Source organism: Chionomys nivalis, chromosome 6, assembly GCF_950005125.1.
Source record: "Chionomys nivalis chromosome 6, mChiNiv1.1, whole genome shotgun sequence".
Taxonomy (NCBI): Eukaryota; Metazoa; Chordata; class Mammalia; order Rodentia; family Cricetidae; genus Chionomys; species Chionomys nivalis.
Window position 1 is genome coordinate 43,125,099 of NC_080091.1, and position 23,611 is coordinate 43,148,709.

Sequence of the window (23,611 nt, forward strand, 5' to 3'; positions counted from 1 at the left end):
CCGAGCCGGCCTGGGGGTCATCACAAGCTCAGGTCACAGGACAGAGGGGACTCTAGGGTTCTGTCTCTCTCCTTACCTCCCCTCAGAGGGCTAAAGTAAGTGTGACAACAGGATCCTTGAGGAGTCAGAGTTTCTTTCTGGACTTCTGAGCAGATTGCCTGACTATTTTGTTCTGGTACATTCTTAAAGCTGGGCCTTTCAATGCTGGTTGCAATGTTCAGAACAAGCTGTCACCCTGGTGTTGTAATCATTATTCTTCTTGTCATAATAAAGATGGTAGATTAAATGTGCACCACGTGTCAGCAGGCAGAGGTACTTCTCCACCCTGCTATCCTTCCGCCTTCTTGCCTGGAGATCCCACTGTGTCTCTTTGTGGGCACAAGAAGAGACGTCAGATAAAACACCATGAAAACAACCAAAAGAGACTGGGCAGATGGCTCAGTCTCGGAGGTGCCTGCCGTGCAAGCATGAAGACCTGAAGTAGAAACCCTAGCACTCACATAAAATCCAGACGCCCTGCTGGTGTCTGCAACCCCAGCACTAGGGAGTGGTGGGCACAGGTAGATCTTGAAGCTCACTGGCCAGTCTAACTGAATCTGTGAGCTCCAGATTGAGGGAGAGAGCCCAAACCCAAAAAAAGTAGCATTATCAAGAGAGGTACTCGACACCAACCTTGCCTCCTTCCTACGCGCGCATGCATGCACACATGCGCACACACATGTGCATACACACACATGTGCACACACACATAACACACACATGCATGCATGCACACACACCAATGTTAATATCCAAGAAGGACTGAAGAATTCACTATCTGGCCCTCATGGGATGGGTCTGCTGAACTTCTCAGGAAACTGAACCACACAGAGCACAATCTAGAAAGGAGTAGGTTTCTAGAAAGTTCTCTTTGATATTTGATGCTGTCATGCTAGCAAAGGGCCTCTTCAAACTGAGAAGCACTTTGTAAGGATAGGGCATTGTTCTCTGATCTGTGCATCTGGGAACCCAGCATGGTACCAGTTACTCCTGGGCACATGAAACTTGAGTGTCCTGGGGATGGAAGGGCAGGCCTGTGACAAACAAGCTTCAGTCCCCAACTTGCTATAGCAGCAAAACCGTAGATTTCAGAGACACATACCCTACACATTTACGGAGTTAATGTCACAGCCTTGGTGAGACAACCAATAACAGTTTTCTTGGAAATAAAGGCTAAGTGGCCCCAAGGTGATCAAATATTAGCTCTACCTGAAGAGGTGCGCAGGGCGACTGCCAACGCCAGGCAGTCTCTTCCAGGGGAGGAGGGAGCTGCACAGCATCTCTCTTTCCATTCTGATTCTCATTAGGACTTTTCAAACCCGCGAATTTTGATAAGCACTAGGTAAACAGGCCCTGCCACCAGGTTCACGGGACATCCAGGAGGCCAAAGAGATTGTGTGTGGAGAAGACAAGGGGGCCCTAAGGGAAGGATGAGCTTGATGGCAAAATTAAAACAGGAGCCAGAGGTTCCAGTGTTAGTGTCTGAAAATTAGGTCAGCAAACGCTAGGTCCCCACCCAGAGTGGTTCCCAACAAGATCTCTCAAGGGGGAAATAAATGTGTCAGGAAGGTGACATAAGCATCTTGGAGGTGTCAGAACGAAACCCACTATTTCCCCCCATTGTGTATTCAGATGCTGCACTTGGGCACCTTGTATACCATCAAGCCATTTAAAAATTGGAATGAGGAGGGGAAGGGGCTCCCAATGTCATGCCCTAAGCAGAGGATTGATGGAAGTTGATGGCTGCTGAGAAAGGGAGAGCCATTCTTCCTTGTGGGAAGTGGCCCCTGGAATGATGCCCATGCCCAGTGGATGGCCTCACAGTCACGCTCATGTGGGTAGCTCTAATTGGATTCCATGTGTTATAGAAGAAGAAGGAGGCGGAGGAGGAGGAGGAAGAGGAAGAAGAAGAAGAAGAAGAAGAAGAAGAAGAAGAAGAAGAAGAAGAAGAAGAAGAAGAAGAAGAAGAAGAAGAAGAAGAAGAAGAAACAAGAGAATGAGAATATGAGATTTCCGGCCCACAATTCAAGGCGAGACTCCCAACTCCACCAGAGGCCTTGCTGGCCATACTCCAGGTAGCTGCTCATGTTCCTCCCCATTTTCTCAGTGCTCACCCAGCTGACCCCGATCCCATCTCCCCTCCTTGTTACTGTATCCCAGTTTACAACTCCAGCAGAAGCACCTCTTTTGACCTAAGACTATGCTGACTGCCAGAACTTTAGGTAGGCTGCCTGCCCATGAACTATCTCCCCTCTTTCTGTGCTCACCCACCATACCACCAGTTGCTCCTCCTCTCCTTATCATGGTATCTCTTTCGCCAGTCCCTGTGGAGACTCCTGCCCAACTAGAGGCTATACCAGTCACCAGAACTCCCAGTAAGCAGTCCACGGACAAACTTTTCCCATTCTCTCAGTGCCTGCTCAGCCTCCCCTCAATTGCCTCTCTTCTCCTTCCCACCTTGTCTCAGCCTCCTACTCAGGCCTCTGCCATAACTCCAGGAAGGCTGTATGCCTGGGTATCCCCCCTCACTCTCTTGGTTCACCCTACCTATCTCCAATCCTTCCACCCCTCCTTATCACCGTATCCCAACTCCCAGCCCCCTGTTCAAGCAGAGACCACCCCAGCCACCTGAAGTCCAGGCCCCAACATGAATGATATCCCTTTGCTCAACCACAGGCCACTCTAGCTAGAAGACCAGGAAGGAAACAGAAACTAAGGAACAAACACCCAACCAACAAAGACAAGCTCAGAAACTGATGACTATATCTATAATCATCTTAAACCAAGATGCCTAGATGCCAGCATAAGAACACAAACAATAGCAGCCAAGGTGATACGTCATCACTAGGGCCCAGTTATCCTACTACATCAAGTTCTGAATAGTCCTACACAGCTGAAGCCCAAGAAAAAGATCTTAAAATCAAGTTTATGAAGATGATAAGAGGCCCTTAAAAGGACAAAGAAAGTTAAGAAACACAAACAGTTGAAAGAAATGAATAAAAATGTTCAAGACCTGAAAATGGAAATAGAAGCAATAATAAAGCACAAACTGAGGAACTATGTAAATGAAGAATGTAGGTAAGTGAACAGGAATTACAGATACAAACATTACCAACAGAATACAAGAGAGGGAGGAGAGAGTCTCGGGTGCTGAAGATACAATGGAAGAAATAGATACATTTGGTCAAAAAAATGTTATATCTAAAAAATTCCTGACAAAAACATCCAACAAAATCTGGGGCATGGGCCGGGCGGTGGTGGCGCACGCCTTTAATCCCAGCACTCGGGAGGCAGAGGCAGGCGGATCTCTGTGAGTTCGAGACCAGCCTGGTCTACAAGAGCTAGTTCCAGGATAGGCTCCAAAACCACAGAGAAACCCTGTCTCGAAACCCCCCCCCCAAAAAAAAAATCTGGGGCACTATGAAAAGATCAAACTTGAGAGCAGTAGAAATAGAAGAAGGAGAAGAATCCCAGATCAAAGACCCAGAAAATATTTAAAAAAAAAATGATAGGAGGAAATTTTCCTAACCCAAAGAAGGACATGCCTATAAAGATACAAGAAGCTTACAGAACACTAAATAGATTGGACCAGAAAGGAAAGTCCCCTGCCATATAGCAATCAAAACTCCAAACATACAGAATAAAGGAAGAAAGCTGCAAAGTAAAAGACGAATTAACAGATAGAGACAGACCTATTAGAATTACAACCAACTTCTCATTGGAGACTTTAAAGGCCAGAAGGACCTGGACAGATGTCCTTCAGACTCTGACACCAGCCTGGACCTCTATATCCAGTAAAACTTTGAATCACCATGAATGGAGGAAACAAGATACTTCATGATAAAGTCAAATTTAAACAGTATCTATCCACAAATACAGGCCTATAAAAAGGTACTAGAAGGAAAACTCGAACCCAATGAGGTTGTCTACACTCATGAAGATATAAGAAACAATAATCTCACACCAGCAAAACCAAAAGAAGAGAAGCGTGCACACACACACACACACACATCACTACCACCACCACCACCAACAACAACAACATAACAGGAATTAACAACCACATCATGTTATGCCATGTTCAGTTGATATCACTGGGAAGCCTGCTCTTTTCTGAAGGGAAATGGAGAAGCAGTGAATCTGGGGGAGAAGAGAGGTAAGGATGGGTATTGGGAGGACTGAGGAGAGGGAAGGCTGTGGTCAGGGCATATTGTATGAGTTAATAAAGTAGAAAATTTTAAATATAATTTACATTTTATAACAAAAAAGAAAGAAAAGGGTGTGATGTTAGGGTGGAGATGTGTTGGGGGAGAGTCAAGAGAGGGGGATGTAGATATGATCAAGAGACACTGGACACATGAATGGAATTTTCAAAGAATAAAATTATAAAATAACAAGAAAAGTTGTAAGGAAAGAATCATGTTGACTGTGATGATATGTACACTAGTACACAAATGATGCAGAGGATGAGGCAGGAGGATCATGGATTCAAGGCCAGCTAGGGATGCACCTTGAAAAGAAAAGAAGAGAAAAGAAAAGAAAAGAAAAGAAAAGAAAAGAAAAGAAAAGAAAAGAAAAGAGCAGCACACATTAAGGCCTGAAGCTGAGGACGTCATGAGGATCGGGGTGACCTTTACTGGGTTGTGGGAATCAGGGCGAAGGTAACTGTGGTCCAAGGAGCATGAACCCCCAAATCACCTGTAGGGCCAGGGTCCAAACATAGCATTAGCACATGTTTGGGATGATCTGGCATGCAGGCATGAACAGTGTCACTAAGTTCATATCCACCCCAAACCCCAGAGCATGAGTCTGGTTATGCAGCCTTGGCAGCCATACTCAGAGAAGACTTTAAAGATGAAATTACCCTAGGATCAGGACCTGTCCCGGACCCAGTGAGTTTGGTCTTTCTGGAGTGGATGGAGATGTGGGTACATAGACAAGGAACAAGGCAGTCTGCAGAGGTGGATGAAGATCCAAGAGAGGAAGTTACAAGCTGAGGAACCAGGGAAAGTTTCTCTCCAGAGTCTTTGGGGTGAAGCATGACCCTGAATGCACTTGGCTTTGAGTTTCAGCCCTGGGCGAGAGGGGATTGCAGGTTTTTAAGCCACCAATGCTGTAATTATTTACTGTCTTCCCTGGCATAGTGAATGATGAGCTGATGGGATAAGGCTCCATGGGCATGTGGGAAGCCCACTGAGTCTGGTACAACCTTGGAGGAGCCCATTACCTGTCCACACTCTGTAGTCGCATTAGAAAGATTTTGCTTGCAGTATATTGAACCATAAAAATGGGGCTCTGATGTGACCAGGGGCAGGAGCTGAGAACTCAGACTGCCTAGGTTCAGAGACCAGTCATTCCCCCATCAGTTGGGTTATCCCTGTACCTCAGTGTCCTTTGCTGAATGGGTTGAATACCCGGTGCATAGACCATTCCTTTTGTTTCAGGTAGAGTCTCGAGAGTCTGGGGAGTCTCCTCCCTCTCTGGTCCTCCACAGCACAGAGTAAAACAGGTCTGACTGATGGACTTGCATCTTAGGAGGGACCCAAGGAGGATGTATATGACAAAAGACCAATGGCAAGCTGAGACAGGTGCTGTAAAGAGAATAAACCAGGGTCTGATGGAGACTGGGTGGGTCCTAGTGGGAGCTAGGTGACACAGACTGGCATGTGACCAGCAAGAAGCAGATTCTCCTCTTACACACAAGGAAGAGGCAGCCAGAGTCCCAGAGGAGGAGGTGTTATCTGAATGGAAGGTGTTATCCTTCAATGGCCTTCCATCTCGAGGAACATAGCCAAGGTGATGAGTGGCCTTGATTTGCTTTACTTATGCCATGTGCAGAATGTATGGAACTTTCTCCTCCCAAACGTGTCACCTTACCTCAGAATCTGCTGATGCAGTTACAGTGATGGCCTATACTGTCTTGGAAGACAAGAGCCACCATGTCTGAGCAAGGCCACATGGCCCCCAGAAGAAGACAGCAGCCTCCTGTTAGTAAGTAGCTTGAATGTAGGGACCCCAGTTTTAAGATAAAGTGACAGAATTTTGCCAAGCACCCTGAGAGCTTGGGAGAGGACCCCAGGGTATACCCAACTGGTAGTTCTGAACCTCTAAATAGAGGTCTCAGAAGAGCTGGGTCTACATTCTGGAATATAAATCAGGCTGGTTGAAAATCTCCAAGTTAGTGGAAATTACTTGCATGGACATGCTACACTAGCCATGTGGTCCTGGACGCTCTCTCCTAGGCTTTGGTTTCTTGCCTCACTGTGGCTCCCAGGAGCACTGGTCCAGGGCTCAGGGTGCCTCCCGGACTGAGTGCTAAAACAGGCAGGAGTTAGCACTACAGGAACATTTCGAAGGAGCTTGGGAGAACTCCAGGGCAGGTCCTCCAACTTTTAGAAAGTGAGTTAGACTTTGTCTGGGTGTGATTTTTCTGGCCAAGGCATGGGCCAGGCTGGTCAGAAGAGGTGGTGGCCTGGGGGTGGGGCTCTTGGGACTTAACAGTGTCTTTTCTGGGCAGAACATCCTATCAGAGGCCCATTCGGTGCCTCCAGGTCCATTCTCTCCAAGTCTATTTTCCACAATGATTGCATCTGAGCTCTGGAGTGTCTCCCTGCTGAAAACAAGCTGCTGTGTGGCCACAAAGGACATGAGAAGCATGGTGTGGATGGGGTGGTTGCTACAATATCTGATCAGGACGGACTCATCATTTCTGAGCCAGGCAAGATGACACTCCAACAGAATGTATGCCTGGAAGGCTATCAAACCTGGGCTTGCCCTGGAATGAACCCCAACCCCTGCTCAGGAACGTTGTAAAATGTCAGCTGCATGTGCTATTTTTAAAAACAGCACAGATAGATGGCCAAGGAGGGCCAGGAGACTGTTTCTGCCTCTGCCCTTTGCTGAGACTTCTTAATATTCTACACTGGTGATCTTAGTCAGTGATGGAGGCAATTGAAAAGCCTAGAGGGATTTTAATTTGCATTTCCCTAATTGCAAAGGCGTTGAACACTTTTAAAGATAGTCCTTAGTCATTTCTTTTTTTAATTTCTTCTATTGAGAATTCTGTTCAGATCGATAGACCAGTTTTTGATTGGGTTGTTTGCTTTTCATCCTCTTTGTATATTCTAAATACTGATTGGCTGTCATCTCCGGTCATTCTCAGGTCCACACTGTCTGACTGGGTGAGGGCTGGAGGGCTCTCAGTGGGAAACTGAGATACATGCTTACTGCTCTTTATTCTTTTAATTCAGGATACTTTGTATTTATCGTCTCCCACATTTAGACTGTGACCTAATGGCTTTGCAAAGCCCTGCTTGGGGTTAGTGGCTTCCTCAGCTATGCCAAGAGAAGTCACCAATATGGTAACGCTAATTAATTCAGTTCAAGAGCTTTGTCCACTGAAGGCCTGGAGTGAACAGGGTGACTGAGCAGGTGTACTTGCCTCCATTCTTCCAAGCACACCTCTGGAGATTTGACTCTCAGATGTGCAAACTTGTACTAGAAGCGATGGCTCCCTTCATAGACGAGGCAGGAAAGCATTTATTTCCACAGGCATGATTAGAGAACCACCTTCCTGTGATCTGAGGCATCCCTAGATCCCAGAGCTTTCACAGACCCCACTCCCAAGGTCACGTTACTCTTTTTCTATTTGCACCAAGCATACTGAGCTGAAGTGGTCTGTGCCTGAGGCAATCTGCTACACCAGACCCAGAGCTCTTCACAAGGAAGCCCCTGCGAAAGCAGGTAAGCAGCAGTGGGAGTGGATGGGTGGGTGTTGGCCAGGGCCCCTGCAGCCACTGATGGATATGATGTAATGTAAGGTTTCGTGCTTAGGCAGATCACTTCAGTTCAGTATGCTCAGTGCAAATCTCCATGAACATGGCCTTGTGTTCCTCTAGTCTTGTCCATCATGTCCTCATCCTCGACTTATTGTCCCCTAGCTTGATTCCATGTCCCAGGTCCATTCTCCCTTCCCAAACTCTTAACTCTCTCTTGATCTCCCCATCAGAATTCAAGATTCAGTTAGAACCAACTTCCTTACCTGGTTCCTGAACCTCGAGGTAGGGATGCCTCAGGAGAAAAACACAATCACCATAATTATTGTCACCCTAAGTCACCATCCAAAATTAGCATGTGGCCCTTCAAGATCTCGCTTCCCCCCTCATGCCTACTTTCTCACTTCAACCCTCAGCACCTTAGATCCCCAGAGTCCTGCAATTGGCCTTCATTCCCTCCTCCTCACCATCCACAGCCAACCAAACAACAGGTCCCCTTGCTCCCACTGCAGAGCAGCGTCTCCTCGGGCACCCTGTGTGTCCTCACAACACAGCAGCCACCCTCTGCTCAAACCTTTCTCGTGAGTTGTTTGATGAGGAGATGAGAAATAGGATGTGCCACTTAATGAAGAGGGTTCTGAGCAGTAGAGTGTTACGAGACTGAGACTATGGGAACCTGGACAAATATGCTTGCCTGCACCTACACTGTGAGCTTACTACTGACTGGGGCTATCTGGCACAGCCTGGGCTCTGAGGCAAGATTATGAGGCAGGTGGATGAACTGAAGATGGGGCAGCTTTAATATACTGGCAGGGATTCGTTTACCTAACCAGGATTGGAACAATAGGCACACTGGGCAGGAGGAACTTCCCTGTGGTGTCATCACGTGTACGGTCTGTCCTACCTGGAACTATTATGTCAGACACGCTAAACTTACAGAATTCACTCCCTGCCTTGCAGCCCAGTAACCTAGATCTGTCTATCTGCATCTGCGCCCATCTGTCTGTCCCAGGCTGCATAGCTGAGCAGTTTTACCCTGTGGCCTTCACTTTGCTGTACCGTTACCAGGAAGGACTAGTCTCAAATATGCATGGATTCCCCATTTTTCCTTTACTGATCTCAGCTCCCCAGTCCCTTGTCACTTCCAGCCTTTATTTCTTCCCATGTCCCCATCACCCAACTTGAGAGGCTTGCTTACTAATTAGATCGCATGAGAGCCGGTGGTTTCCTGTGGTTTTGTCTCCAGGACCAAGGACAGCACCAGCGAGCGTTCTGTGGTACAACGGATGAACGCATGTGCCCACCTAGAAGGCCTGGACCTGAGCTGTATTGGCTGCCTCAAGACTTCCCAGGTGGCTAAAGGCCAGCAGCATCAGGAGCTTCAGCTTCCTGTGCTAATCCCAGACTCCCACTCTGTAGGCGAGGCCCCAAACCTGCATTTTCTTCCAGTCTCGGTGGGGAGTTATCACCCTGCTCTGCTTACAGGGTGCTGTGATATGAATATGTTCCTTCATCCCCAGATCATGTTGAAAGGATTTTCAAGAGAGGCCTTGACATGAAGTAATGAGGGCGGCTCCCCTAGAGCACAGGAGAGATCCAAGCCAGCAGCTTGCTCAGCCTCCTCATGCAATGCTTGTGTCCTGTTATAATGTAACAGAAACCCCCCCCCCAGTGTTGGCACATTGGGCACCACGGATCTCATTTGTATAAGTCACCCAGCACAAGGTATCCTTGCAGCAACAGAAAGCCTACTATGTCAGGGCAAACATAGTTGGCTGAATTGCCTCACAATGTGAGGCTGAGCACCCCGGGCTCATTCAGGAAAAAAGTGATTAGGGAAAATCTTATCTCTACTCCCACATTCCCAGCATGAGAATCAAGCTCATTAAAACATAGGTCCATGGTGGCCATATCTGCTTTCTCTGGAGGCTGTGTTTTAGCTTCTGAGGCCCTCGGACACTACAGTTCAAGCGCACTCAGTTTGACCGGCACAGAACAGAAGGAGGTATTCCCTTGGTGGCTCATGAATGAGTCCACACGGGTGGTAGAGGAACAGACTGGCAGGACAAATGCAGCTCATTAGGAGGGCAGCATGCAAACACCACCATCATCCCTCATCCCCACCTGCCCATGGCCCCTGCAGAGTGGTACCATGGGAAAAGGGATTTCTGTCTTATTTTACAAGGGAGCCACGGTTTGCCGGCAGAATCTTCATGGAACTCTCTAAATGAACTGATACCACAGGGTTGCTATTTTTAGGGCCCAGGTGCTGACAATTTTGCCCGCTAGATCAGGCTGCTCGAATATATGAGCATTGCAGAGTCTCGGACTGTCAGTGTTGGAAGCCACCTTTGGATTCTACACGAAAACAACTGGCCCTGGGTCTCATAGCCTGTCCGAGACTCAGTTTCCTCATCTATATAGTAGGCTAATTAATCATTGTGTCTGTCTTCAAGGGAGAGAGGGTTAGGGGAGCTGCCAGGGGACCTGTGTGCAGAGGGACAGCGGTGGGACAAGAGGGTGTCCCGAAGCAAGTGCTTTGGAAACACCAGAGAGTGCCAGGTGGAAGTGGTGACATAGGCCCATAACATAGCTCCTGAAGAAGTTGAGGAAGGGGGATTATGAGTTCAAGGCCAGCCTGGACAATATGATCAAAATAAAAATCACAAAGTGGGCCAGAGATACAGCCAAACAAATGTCAGCATAGCAAGTTCTGGGATTAATGTCACCTATTGGGAGAAAAGATGGATGGGCTCATTGTAAGCAATGAGGCTAGAAGAGGTAGTTGGCCAGGTCAAGCATGGGTGTGAAGTGGTTGAGAACCCCCAAGTTTCAAGAGGATGGTGGTAGCCAAGAGGGTGGGTGATGACCTCAGGAAACACACACTCACCTCATTCAGTCTCACTAGGTTGTGTTTGAGAAAAAAATTATTCTCTAGAAGTCCGCATTTCATCCTGATTAGATGGAGGACAGGACACCATTGCTTCAGATATTGATCTCTTTGATCTCAGACACTTGTCAGTCTTTCTGACAATGAAAAGGAGTCATTTGGTGAGCAGTGGTATCTAGAAATAACTAGTGCTGTGTTTTATTTTTATAACATTGTGCATGAGTGTGTGTGTGTGTGTGTGTGTGTATGTGTATCATGTGTAAAGGATAGAGGGCAGCTTGTAGCAACTCTATCCTCCCTTTCCACACTCAGGATTCCAGGAATCCAATTCAGGTTGTCAGGTTTAGTGACAAGTGCCTTTCCCTACTAAGCCAATTGCCGGCCTGACTAACACTATGTTGATTTGACCTCATCTATATTTGTGATCTGGATACTAGTGCCCCCATTCACATTCAAAAACCCAGGTCTAAGTGCAGTAAAAAGAGAAGCAGGTGGTACTCAGGAAATGACTGGGTCCTGCGTGCTCCCCCTCACTAAGGAATTAGTACCTTTGCTGAAGAAGTTGGAGGAACCTTCTCTCTTGGTGAGGACCCAGAGACACAGCATCTGTGGGAAAATGCTTATCCTGCTAGCCATGACCTTGATCTCTCCAGACTTGAGAACCATGAGCCATGCGTTTCTGCTGTTAATAAGCTACCTGATCTAAGGTGCTTTGCTGTGGCCATCTGAACAGACTAAAGCAGCCATCCGCTATTCATCACACACAGAGCTGCTGCTTCTCTGAAGAGTAGATTGACTGCGTTTCTGGAACTAATGTGTCATAGCAAAAAGCATTAGGACTATCAGAGAATACTGAACCACAGTACCAGGAAGTATGCAGATGTGGCAAGAATTTTAAAAGAACAGAGAATTCATTGGGGTTCCTGCCACAAGTTACTACAACTGGGTGGCTAGAGTTTGATCTCCAGGTGTCTGCAGGCTATGCTCCCTTTGAGGACTCTAAGGGAGAGTCCTTCCTGCCTCGGCCAGCTTTGGGTGGCTCCTAGAAATGCGAAACTTGCTTATGCTGCCTTCTTCCTTCCCTGCCTGGGATGTCCTTTTCTCTTTCTTAAGGTCCTGTTTACTGGAGTTAGGGTTCACCTTATCTAAAATGATCTCATTTCATTTCTGTCTGAATTACATCAGCAGAGATCCTATTTCCATATGAGGTAATAGTTTGAGGTCTCAGACAGATGATAATTTGAGGATACAGTACGGTCACCATAGTGGTTTGAATACAAATGGCCCCATAGATTCATAGGGGGTATCATTACTGGAGGTATGGCTTTTTGGAGTAATTGTCCCACAGGGGCTGGGATTGGATGTCTCAGAAGTTCAAGCCAGGCCTAGTGGCTCACTCTTCTCTTCCTGCTGCCTGCCAATCTAGATGTAGAACTCCCGGCTACCTCTCCAGCACCATGCCTGCCTGCATACGGTCATGCTTCCCGCCATGATGATAATGAACTAGACTGCTGAACTGTAAGCCAGCCCCAATTAAACGCTTTCATTTATGAGAGTTGTCATGGTCATGGTGTCTCTTCACAGCAATAAAACCCTAACTTATACAGCCACCGACTCACTGAAAATAGGGCAGAGATCATGAGGGCTGAGTCCATCTGGTAATCATGACTATAGGGACAAGGAAGAATCCAGGCAGGAGCCGACACTCAGGTTAAAGAAGAATGATCATTATGTGGTGGGAAGAGTTCAGAGCCACAGATTTAAGAGGAGGTTGGCAGGGAGGAATAGGGTGGATAAGAGAGGTCTTCCCAGGAACCCCACAGGACAAGAGGAGAAGACAAGGAAGTGGACAGTCATGGAAGTTCAGGTCCTGGAAACCACTTGATGGCATTCCTTTCTTGGGAAAGGGAAGCTTGAGTGAGGCCCAGTAGAGGAAAGGAAGGATGGTGGTGTACAAGCTGGGCATGCTGTGTTGGGTGTGTGTGACTGGGAGATGTCCTGGTGGAGTTGACCAACTGATAAGCAAGCAAGCAAGCAAGGAAAGAAGAGGGAGATTCACAATGGAGACATGGGCCACACCTCCAGGCCTGTTTAGAGACACCCCAAGTCCTGTTAACACAGATCCACAGTTATGCATGTCAATGGTCAAAAGCTGGACTTCTTGTCCCTTTCTGATGTCAGGACTGTCTCCACACAAAAGAATCACAGCTCTAAAGTTTCTTTCATGCCAGAAAGTCTGCTGAGGCTCTAGGCTGACCCTAATCACGGCTTTCAGTTGTGTGAGTGATGTGCTTGACTTAGAGTTAAAATCAGGCAACCTTTTCTGACTTCAGGTGTGAACGAGATGAGGCTCCCCATCAAGCTCTGGGACCTCTGCTTCTCAGAGGCTCTGGTTCACTCATACCAGTCTAAAAGCTTTACTGGGCCCATGGTAAAAATGAAGCAAACAAGCAAGCAAATCTTAGTATCTCCTCTTCTAGTTTGGAATCACTTGCATAAATCAATCTGAATTATGAAATGAGTGGCTCAAGAGGAGAAGTAGGACTTTAGTCTGAGAGACCGAGACTTCCTTTTCTCGTGCTGGGGCCATGGGCTTAGTACATGTGCTTATTGTACGGTCATGACTGTAAGGGCAGAGATGCAGCCGAAATCTTATTTAACAGTCCACTGATCCAGAAACTATGGGAGTGGGACTATCATCTCCTTTTCAAACATCTGGAAACTTTGAGTCCCATGTACGGTGAAATATTAATGACACTTTTCTTGGGAGGATGGCAGTTCAAATAGCAGTGACAACATCTCATAAGAGAGAAAGAATTAAGGGCAGGGAGGGACCAGGAATCTTGGGCTACTGAATACTTCAGGGCTCCTGAGGAAAGAATGCTCAGCTTTGGCAAACATAACCAACACATCCATGGTCTATCTAGATGAAGACAAGACCAAGGGAGTGCCAGGGTGTCCTGGTTTTATCATCTTCACACCAACATCAGAGGGATCACGGTAAGGAGCAGTCTCAAGACTGACACAGACTCTCCATGACTAGACCTGAGACAGGCTCTTCTGAGCCCTCTTTACAACTCAATTTGATCTCAGACTCTGTCTTTGATTTTTATAAAAAAACGAACAAACAAAAATGCTAAATCAGTGCCCTGGTGAGTTTTTATTGTCAACTTCACACAGCTTAGAGTCCCCCAGGAAGAAGAAACCTCAACTGAAAAATTATCCTGACCAGATTGGACTGTGGCACAAATGGTCTCCACTCTTGCCCAGCACCCTCTTTTAAGAGACAATGAGAACGCACATCAAGAGTCACCAAGTCCAGTTGGCCAGTGGAGAGGATGGAAGGAGATGTCCCTTCCTTCTGAAGCCATGTGAGAGCTGCCTGTCAGAGCAGATGTATGGCATCCTGTTCTGGTGAAATGCCTGCTGCCTGCCCCCTGGTGCTTTAAACAAATTAAAATTGAGAATGGAAGATACAGGTAAGTGAGAGGGGGTTAGGTTTGGTTCTTAGATAGCAGTGGCTGAACCAAATGACATATATTTGTAGGCATCCAGAGGGAGCTCTTTCAGGGCTGGCGAAACATCTAGGAATCATAAGGTATGGGGACAGATACACACTGCATTCTCAGGGTGTTTCTTTATACAGAAGCATGAGGATGGAGACACCACACCTCCACATATATCCAACCAAGCTGCAAGAGGCAAGTTAAGAAGCAGCCATATGCCAGTGGGGTTGAGAAAGTTCTAGAGTTTTCCCTTGACAGTTTTGTGCACTCTCCATGGCTGGAGCCAGACCTGTGGTCATAGCTAACACAGAGTCAGATTGAGAATTGATTCTAGACAATCATGTGCCTCACTACAGTTCAGTTCCACAGACCCTGGGAAGGGCAGCTGTAGGGACAGCTTAGTATGTCTACCATAGCAAGGTAGAGGAGATCACTTGGGAGACCCTGTCTCCATCTCAGTTAAAGGCAATGACTATATGGGAGAATCTCCCATGGGGCATGTGACAGCTCTTAGTTGAGCTGATGCTCTGTCCCCATCATGAGTGTGCCAACAGCAAGTCCTGGGCTGTCTTTAGAACTGAAAGTGGTAGAAAGGAAAAGAGCCACACACATTAGCTCTCCTATGAACCCTTTTGTTCTTGGAGAGAGACCAGACCATCAGTCACCAAGACTGCTTAGGCATATACCCCATAGTATAGAACATGCTGCCATCCCTCTGTGCCTGGATATTTTCATTCATAGCTGAGGATACAAATAGGTCTCACTCATAGACTATCACTCACTGCAGATGGAAAATGCTCTGGATCCTAAAAGACTTAAAGTTTAAAGTAGACTAGACTGAACTTGTAGTTATCAAATTCTCCTGGAATGAGCAGGATCTACGTGTCTTAAATCATTGCTGTGACAGGATACTTGAGGCTAGGTCATTTATTTGGGAGATAAGGTTGTTTAGCCTGGTGTTCTGGGAGATTCAAGTCCAGGATCAGGTGGCCACACTTGGTGAGGGCCTTCCACTTCATCACAACATGGAGGGTCATGGAAGGGCAAGAATTGCAGCCTCACTCGGTTGTGGGACAATGGTCTGTACCCTGTCATTTGTATTTTAAATAAATGCTGATTGGCCAGTAGCCAGGCATGAAGTAGAGACAGGGCAATGAGAATTCTGGGAAGAGGAAAGTTTCAGTCTGCAGTCATCACCCAGACACAGAGGAAGTCAGACACAGAGCAAGCAAGATGTTACTGCCTCACCAAAAAAAGGTACCAAGCCATGTAGCTAACACAGAGAGGAATTATGAGCTAATATAAGTTAGAAGAGTTAATAAGAAGACTGAGCTAATAGGCCAATCATTTTATAATTAGTGTAGACCTCTGTGTGTTTATTAGGAACTAAACAGCTGTGGGACTGGGCGGGACAGAAACGTCTGCCAAGATTGCTCTATAACATCCCAATCTCTGCAGGTAACCAGCTCAGTTCCCCAAGAGTGAGAGCTTACCCTGTGAGAATTAACCCATCTCTGAGTGATGTTAATTCCTCCATGTGAAGGAGCCCTCAAGGCCCAAACATGTGCAAGATATCATTGTCTTTCAACCCTGTTACTTTTGGTGCTAAGCTCCAATATGAGTTCTGGAGAGTGTTGTCAGAGGTTTCTGTTCCACTCGTACCTGCAGCCATGCAGTCCCAAAGAAACACACAGAGACCTACATTAAATATAAACTGGTTGCCCTATTAACTCAGGCTTCTAATTAACTCTTACATTCTGCATTAACCCATAATTCTTGTCTATGTTAGCCACGCGATTTGGTACCTTTTATCAGTAAGGCATTCTCATCTTGCATCCTCTGTGTCTGGGTTATAACTGCAGACTGAACCTTTCCTCTTCCCAGAACTCTCCTGTTCAGGTCACCCCACCTATAGTTCCTGCCTGGCTACTGGCCAATAAGCATTTTATTAAACCAGTACAACTGACAAGACTTTACAGGGTACATGACCATTGTCCCACAGCAGGAGAAGACAGACCCTATTCCTGCCCTATCACTCCCCAGGGGCCTACTACTCCAAGGTGGCAGGCCAGGCACCAGGGCATGGGTGGGATGGAAGCAAAAGCTATTTAATTTACATGTCCCAGTGGAGAAGATTATGTAACACGTTAGCCAAGGTCACATTTCCTACTTAAAAGCTGGCTTGTAGCCACTCAAGTTCAGCAGCTGCACTGTGTTGCTTAAGCCTTAGTGTCAACACTGGGTTAGCAGAAGCTGCCAGCCCCATAGGCTGATGCTCTGCCTTGGTCATCACCTTCCCACCATCTCCCACTAGGACGCCCCAGCTTCTCTTGAGATGGGTGGAGTAGGGCAGAGGCTGTTGTCCAACCAGATGGCTGTTTCTAGATCCTTCACCATGTAAGCCAGATTCATTGTCACTCTGACCCTCTCCACTAGGTTTCTGTTTTGCCCTTGGAGGGCACTCAGTTTTGATATCTTTACCCTTCCTTTCAGCAAATCAAATGCCATACAAATAGCTCTGCTCCAGGAGCCTGTGGTACTTCCTGCTCTTGAGGGCAAATGGCCTCTCATGCCACTTTGATGAAAGCATCTTCATGGTCTCGTTGTGTTACATTTATATTTCAGCTTCACTCCCAGGGAAAAAAAAGGAGTGTTTTCCAGGGGAGAAGGATCACTTATTTTTTTCTCCTGAAATTAAAAACTAGATGTGGCATGAAGGGGAAGTGTGGAACACTGGCTAGGGGAAGTGTGGAACACTGGCTCGGGGAAGTGTGGACTTAAGCTCTCCCAGTCAGCTCTTATCCTCATCCTCCCAGGTCTACAACATGCACAGATGCACATGGGAGTGGTTTGGAGGAGCAGGTCTGACAGGGCCAGGTAAAGATCACAGGCATAGACCCTTGGGGTGCAGTGGGCATGTGATTGGCAGCCACCTTCAAAGCCACCAACAATACTGTTGAATCGCATTTGCCTTTCAAGCTTTGCAAACAAGGAACCTGATATCAACTTAAAGACAAGATGACCCATGTCATCTGCAAAAATTTCAAGTGTTCCTGTTTGTTACAGGACATCATAGAGGCTCCTGGGAGGCTAGATACATCAATTGCTACGGCAGCTACCAGATGGGGTCAGATGACCGGGTCACTGTGCTTCTCCCCACACTAGCGTGTTGCTTTGATCTTCAGAGGCCCTGTCTTTCTTCGTGTGTCATTTCAACTCGTGGCCTGTCACCTGGGAATGTGTTCTACACACATTCCACTTTATAAGGAAGAAAACAAGAGCCCAAGAGATCAATAGGCTTGCTCCTGTAACATGGTGAGCAAGTGGCAGAGCCCTGCTCCAGCCCGTTGAGGAATATTTCACTCTTCTGTCTTCCTTGTTACTCCCCAGGACAGGAGGGGGAGGGGACAGATGGGCTGAGCTGTGCTGGGGCACACCGGCATCTCAGTACCAGTGTGTGTCCTTTCTCTTATTAATCTTCACAGAAACTCTGAGACTAAGGAAGGCAAGTAGATCCAGATGGAGGGAACTGAGGCAGGTTTCCACAGTGAGAAGGGCTAGAGTGTGGATCATCAGGACCTGTTCCCTGTAGTGGGACTCTAAGTCCCTGCCATCACACTTGCTTTCCACTGACAAGTTATTCCAGAAATAAATGTGCCCTGTGAACACACATCTGTATATGTGTATGTGTTCGTGTGTGTGTGTATGTGTGCATGGACACACAGGTACACGTGAGGACATACATGCAAAAGCCAAAGACTGTCACTGGGGTATCTTCCATAGTCACTCATCTACTTCTTTGGGACAGGGTCCCTCACTGACTGGACTATATTGGCTGACCAATGAGCCCCAGGGATCCTTCTGTGGTCCCTTCCCCAGTGCTGGCTTTCTAGACAATGCCTGCTTTTTATGTAGGTCCTGATGATCTGAGCTCTGGTCCTCATGCTTACGCATCAAGTGGTTGGCCAATGAAGACATCTCCCCAGCCCCTGCACACGCATCCCACAGAAGCAAACCTAGGCAGGGGGACACGTTAAGAGACTGCCCATAGCGGCTGCCCTCCCACACTTTCTGCAAATTGGTGAGGGTGCAGGGCTGAGTCAGCTGCCTCTAGAGCCGCCCGGGAAAGTCCCCATCTCAACAGCTTGAGTCTCGGCAGCTTACCTCAGAGACGGGCAAGCAAACACTCAAGCTCCAGTGAGTCACTAATCAGTCCCTTTTGGAAAATGAGTAATAGTATCCACATCGATGACAAGCTCCTCTTAACTCTTCAATCTGCCACAGGAAATCTTGATAAGTTCCATTTATTGCCGCTCGCCACAGGAACATGTATCTTCATGCGTGAACCGAGATTTGTCACACATAGAAGTCACTCCTGCCCGCAGGCCCTTTCCCCATGGCACAGTGGGCGTGGGCTTCTTAACCAGGCACGTGAACCCAGAGAGTGGGGAAGCTAAGGGATTGTAAAATATAAGTAAGCTGTATTCAGGGTTTCATTTAGAAAAAACCTAGAGGGTGTTTTTTTTTTTCCTCACCAAAATGAGCTCATTTCTAAAAATATCTAGAAATTACTGTGTGCAGTGGTTTTATCCTGGCAAATAGAAAGCACAAATAGTTCTACCTGTGGCCTGAGGTAGGAGTCACATGTGTAATATGTAATTTTTCTAGAAGCATGCAAGGCCTGGTACACAGAAGGAGGGGGAGGACATCCCTCAGGAGAGTTTGGGGAGGCTTCCTTTTGAAAGCTGTATTTTCCTTTCCAGGAAGATTTGATGGAAGTGGCTAAGAGAACTCTCAAACAAAGGGACACTTAAGGGTACATGCGTGGGTGGAGACTGGAGGCCTGTTTTTATGCTCGCTGTGGTTTCTTGACCTCTTTCTCTGAGTCTTTTGGGAGGTGGAGCTATGGGGCTCACGTTTATAAGGACAATCCTGCAACTCCGGGAGAACCTGGAGGGCTAGTTTTGAAATAATTTTTAAGTGTCGTTTAGATCAAGAACTCAAGCTGCTTGTGTATGACTTTATGCTCCAATCTCGGCACTGCTCCACTCCATCACCTTTCTCAGAAGGGTCAGTGAATGCTTTAGATTGCCTTTTTCTTTTCTTTCTTTTCCTTTTCCTTTTTTAAACAACAGGCTCTTTCATTACATTTGTTTCAGTCAAGTTCCTGCTCTCTTGAATTCATCAAACAACCACAGCAAATTGTTCTTTGGTAGTTTAATGGGATCAGGAGGTAAGAAGGAAACTAAGAGGTCATCCTGACATCCTTCGAGAGACAGGGCCAAGGCACTTCAGCTTTGTTTCATGAACACCGGGGAGCGTGCAAGCGGCATTTTCTAGGAATCGCAGTGTTCGAGTTTGGTTTTGCGGCAGGAGGATGTGTGGAGCAAGGGCTGAGTTGGTCTGTCCTGTTAATTCATGTGACTAGAGAAAGGGCCTCTGCTTGCTCCACGGGCGTAGAGAGAGGAGGAAAGATTCTTTGGGAAAATGTCACATTGCCTGTGAATATACCACGAGGCAGTTTAGCTCCTTAGAAATAGTGATTATCTAATTAGTTAGAAAAATTGAATTCTTCTATGTTAAATAACAGGTCGAACACCTCAAAGGAACAAGTCTCACCCAGCAAAACCCACAGTTAACATCTGCCACAATTAAGCACATTAATATTGTAACAAATGGACAGTCACAAAGGAAGCTTGGAATCACTTCTACTTCCATAATTCTTTGCCAGAAAGAGGAGCGCTACTGTGACATATTTCATCTTCATAATCCTGAAAAGCACATCATTTTCTCTTGGCCTCAAAAATCTCAGGGTAGGCTTTGCGGCTAGCTAAGGTCATAATTCTAGCACTAAGGCTTCATGTTCCACTAAAGCAGTCCGTATCTTAGGAAGGGTTTCTTTTGCTATGAAGAGACACCATGACTTATGAAGGAAAACATTTAATTGGGGTGTCTGGCTGACAGTTTCAGAGGTTCAGTTCCTTATCATCCTGGTGGGAAGCATGGCGGGGTTAAGGCAGACATGGTGCTGGCTACAGCTTGATCAGAAGGCAACAGGAAGTGAACTATGACACTGAGGTATCTTGAGCATAGAAAACCTCAAAGTGCCCCCCCCCAGTGACACACTTCCTCCAACAAGGCCGTACCTACTCCAACAGAGCCACACCTCCTAATAGTGCCATTCCCTGTGAGCTTATGGGACAATTACATTTAAACTACCACAGTCTGCCTTGAATCTCTGAAGAGACACACCACCAAGGGCATGGATTCTTAGTCCCTTACCAGAGACAATCACAGAACCAAGCAGGGCAAACCCATGTTCTTTGGGAGTGTGTATTCTCATGTATGTGGGTGCACATGTATGTTCATGCATGTGGATGACAAGATTGACATTGCATGTCTTTCTTGCTCTCTCTCTCCTCTCTTTCTCTCTCTAATCAAGGCATGGTTTTGTCACTAGTTGATAGAGCAAGCCAACTTCTTCTGGTGATCCTGTCTTTGCCTCCTGGTTCCTAGAACTACAGGCAGGCTACCATACTTACATTACTTTTTACATGGGTATTGGACATCTGTAGTCTGTATTCATGATTTGTGCACAAATGCTTTACCTACTGGCTTATCTCCCTGACCTCTAACCTTGAGTTTTAAGACTGGGTCTCTCACTGGGAGCTGGGACTCTGATTTGGCTAGGCTGACTGGCAAGTAAGGTTCAGTTCAATCTCCTCAGGACTGAGATTACAAGTGTGCCCCATGCTGAACTTTTATATGTGGACTCTGGAGATCTAACTGAAGTCCTATGCATCTCCACTCTCTAGCCATTATGGGAACACCAAATGAACTTCTCCAAACCCCTGGGCTTCCTGCATCAGTGAGGTCCCCACCCCACACCATTTCCTATTATTAGAGAATCACCATGCTTTCATTGTCTTCCTATTCAATTTTTGTACACTGGACATGGCTGATCTGAAGACTGGTATGACTACCCCACTTCTGTCACCCAGCAATGTGGCCTTAGATTAAGCACCTCACGGTGCCCCCTTCAAGTCTTTCTTTCCAGATAACTGAACTGTGGCATATTTGGCCAAGAAGTATTGGGAACAGGCTATCTGTGGTTCCCCAGGAAGGTTCTTCTGATCTCCAGCAGGACCCTTTGCCTTCTCTTCTCCAAGGTGGAAGGGATGTCCCTCTCCTTCTGTCATCTTTCACACAGCAGTCTGAATAAGCCTGTAAGAGGCAGCCAGCATGAAACCATATTGCAAGCATAGATCTAATCACACCACTCCTCTGTGGAAACCTAGCAACAGCTTTCTGCTTTCAGGCTAGAAGCTGAGGTGATAAATCCTGTTACTATCTCGCTCACCTCCCCCATGCCGCCTGGCCTGTTCTACTCTCTGTTTGCACCCACTGCTCCAGTCATTCTGGTGTTTTTGTTGTTACTGAGGCATACTAGGCAAACTTCCATCACGGAACCCCCACAATGCTGTCCAGAAACATTGTTCCCAGAGTGATGTATCTCATCTCTCACTCCTCCAGCTCTCAACCATGTGTCACCATCTCAATGCTCTGAAAGCTTTCTATAAACAAATCAGACCTCCATGTATGAGTCTTCCATCACTATGAATTTCTTAGCAAGTATTGCCATTTGAGATAATATAAACATACATTATCTTTCTTCCCTTCTACAAGAGTATATTCACCAAGGAGGCAGGAATATAATCATTTTTCACTTCTATATTGTTAGCCTGGCATGGGATAGGGTTCTGGTAAGCCACTAGTAAGTAGACAAATAGATTCATGAGTGGATAGATGGGTAGATGGATAGATGGATGAATAAATGAGTAGAGAGAGGGATGCCTGTATGAGTAGATAAATAGATGGATAAATGGATGGATGGAGGTATAGGTATATGGATGGATATGTGGGTAGGTAGATAAGCAGATAGATAAATGGATAAATAGAGAGACGGATGGATGATGTGGGAAGTCCTTTTGTCTATGTGTTGCTTTTATTGGTTAATAAATTGCTTTGGCCAGTGGCTTAGCAGAATAGAGCTAGGCAGGAAAACTAAACTGAATGCTGGGAGGGAGTAGGCAGAGTCAACGAGCCACCATGGAGCAACCAGAGGAGAAAGATGCAAGCTGCTAGCTTACCCATGGTAGGCCACAAGCCTCAAGGTAAAATATAAATTCATAGAAATGGGTTAATCAAAGATATAAGAACTAGCTAGAAATATGCTTAAGTGAATGTCCAAGCAGTAATTTAAATAATATAGTTTCTGTGTGATTATTTCAGGAGTCTGGGTGGCCGGGAAATGAACAGGTGGCCTCTGCCTAAAGATGGATGAATAGACAGACAGACAGACAGACAGACAGACAGATAAATATGTGGATAGGTAGACTAGTAGATGGATAGATGGGTGGATGCACAGATGGATGGACAGGTGCATAATAAGATGAATAGACGGATAGAGGGATGGGAAGATGAGTGAATGCATGGCTGGACAAAGAAAAGTATATGTGGATGAATTCTTCAGCCTTTCTGGCATTGGTCAGGATGCCAGGTCCAGCACAATGGAATTAATGTCAAACTCCATCTTAGGAGTTGCCAAGCCTTAAAAATAAAAATATTTACCAGATTCCACTTCCCTCATCTCAGTCTCCTTCTGACTTGGAAAATAACTCCAACAACCCTTGTGACAATTGTTATAAGCTGAGGTCCACGCTTGATCACCCTGAAGCCAAGGTTCTGCATAAGGTGGCCCTGGTCCAAGGACCTGCCATCACCCTTGGTGGACCACTTCTCCCCTTTGGGAAGCATCTGCTACTAGTCAAAATGTTCCCATAGTTCCAAGACTGGCTTTTCCATCATCCTAGGCAAGTGGTATGCATACATAACATCCCACATCCTAGACTGTTGAGAGCACATTGACCCCCTCATCTCTTAGACCCACATCATCTCATCTTGCACTCGTCTCACTTTTAACGTGGAGGTGTGAAATGCTGCATCAGACTGCACATAAACTACCACAAGTGTATATACACTTATATACACACAGATGTGTGTTCTGGCACGTGGTGGTAAGAGCTTCAATATGTCAATTATTTTGATAACCTCTGAAATTATTCCTTAAGTACTGTATTTTCTCGAGTGCACATTTTCTGGGGGGAGGAGTCTAGTTGTCTCTGTCTGAAGTTTGAAGTTTTGAGATTTCCCCATCATGGTGAGCTGGATGGCAAGGGTTAAGATGCAGAAGAGTCCACTCAGGGAAGGACTCATCTGTGGGGCCATCGTAGCAATAAAGCTTTAGAAATTGTGTTCTCGCAGCATGATGACGTTTCAGAAAACATTGACCTGCTTTCTGGCCACCTCGTCCTTTGTCTTCCTTCAGAACATCTTCTGTG

General features: G+C 46.4%; 1 protein-coding gene across 1 annotated transcript in view; it reads right to left on the bottom strand.

Moving 5' to 3' along the window:
- Stk32b (serine/threonine kinase 32B) overlaps positions 1–23,611 on the bottom strand; it is a 250,791-nt gene that overhangs the window by 50,414 nt on the left and 176,766 nt on the right. The gene's annotated exons all lie outside the window — the stretch shown is intronic.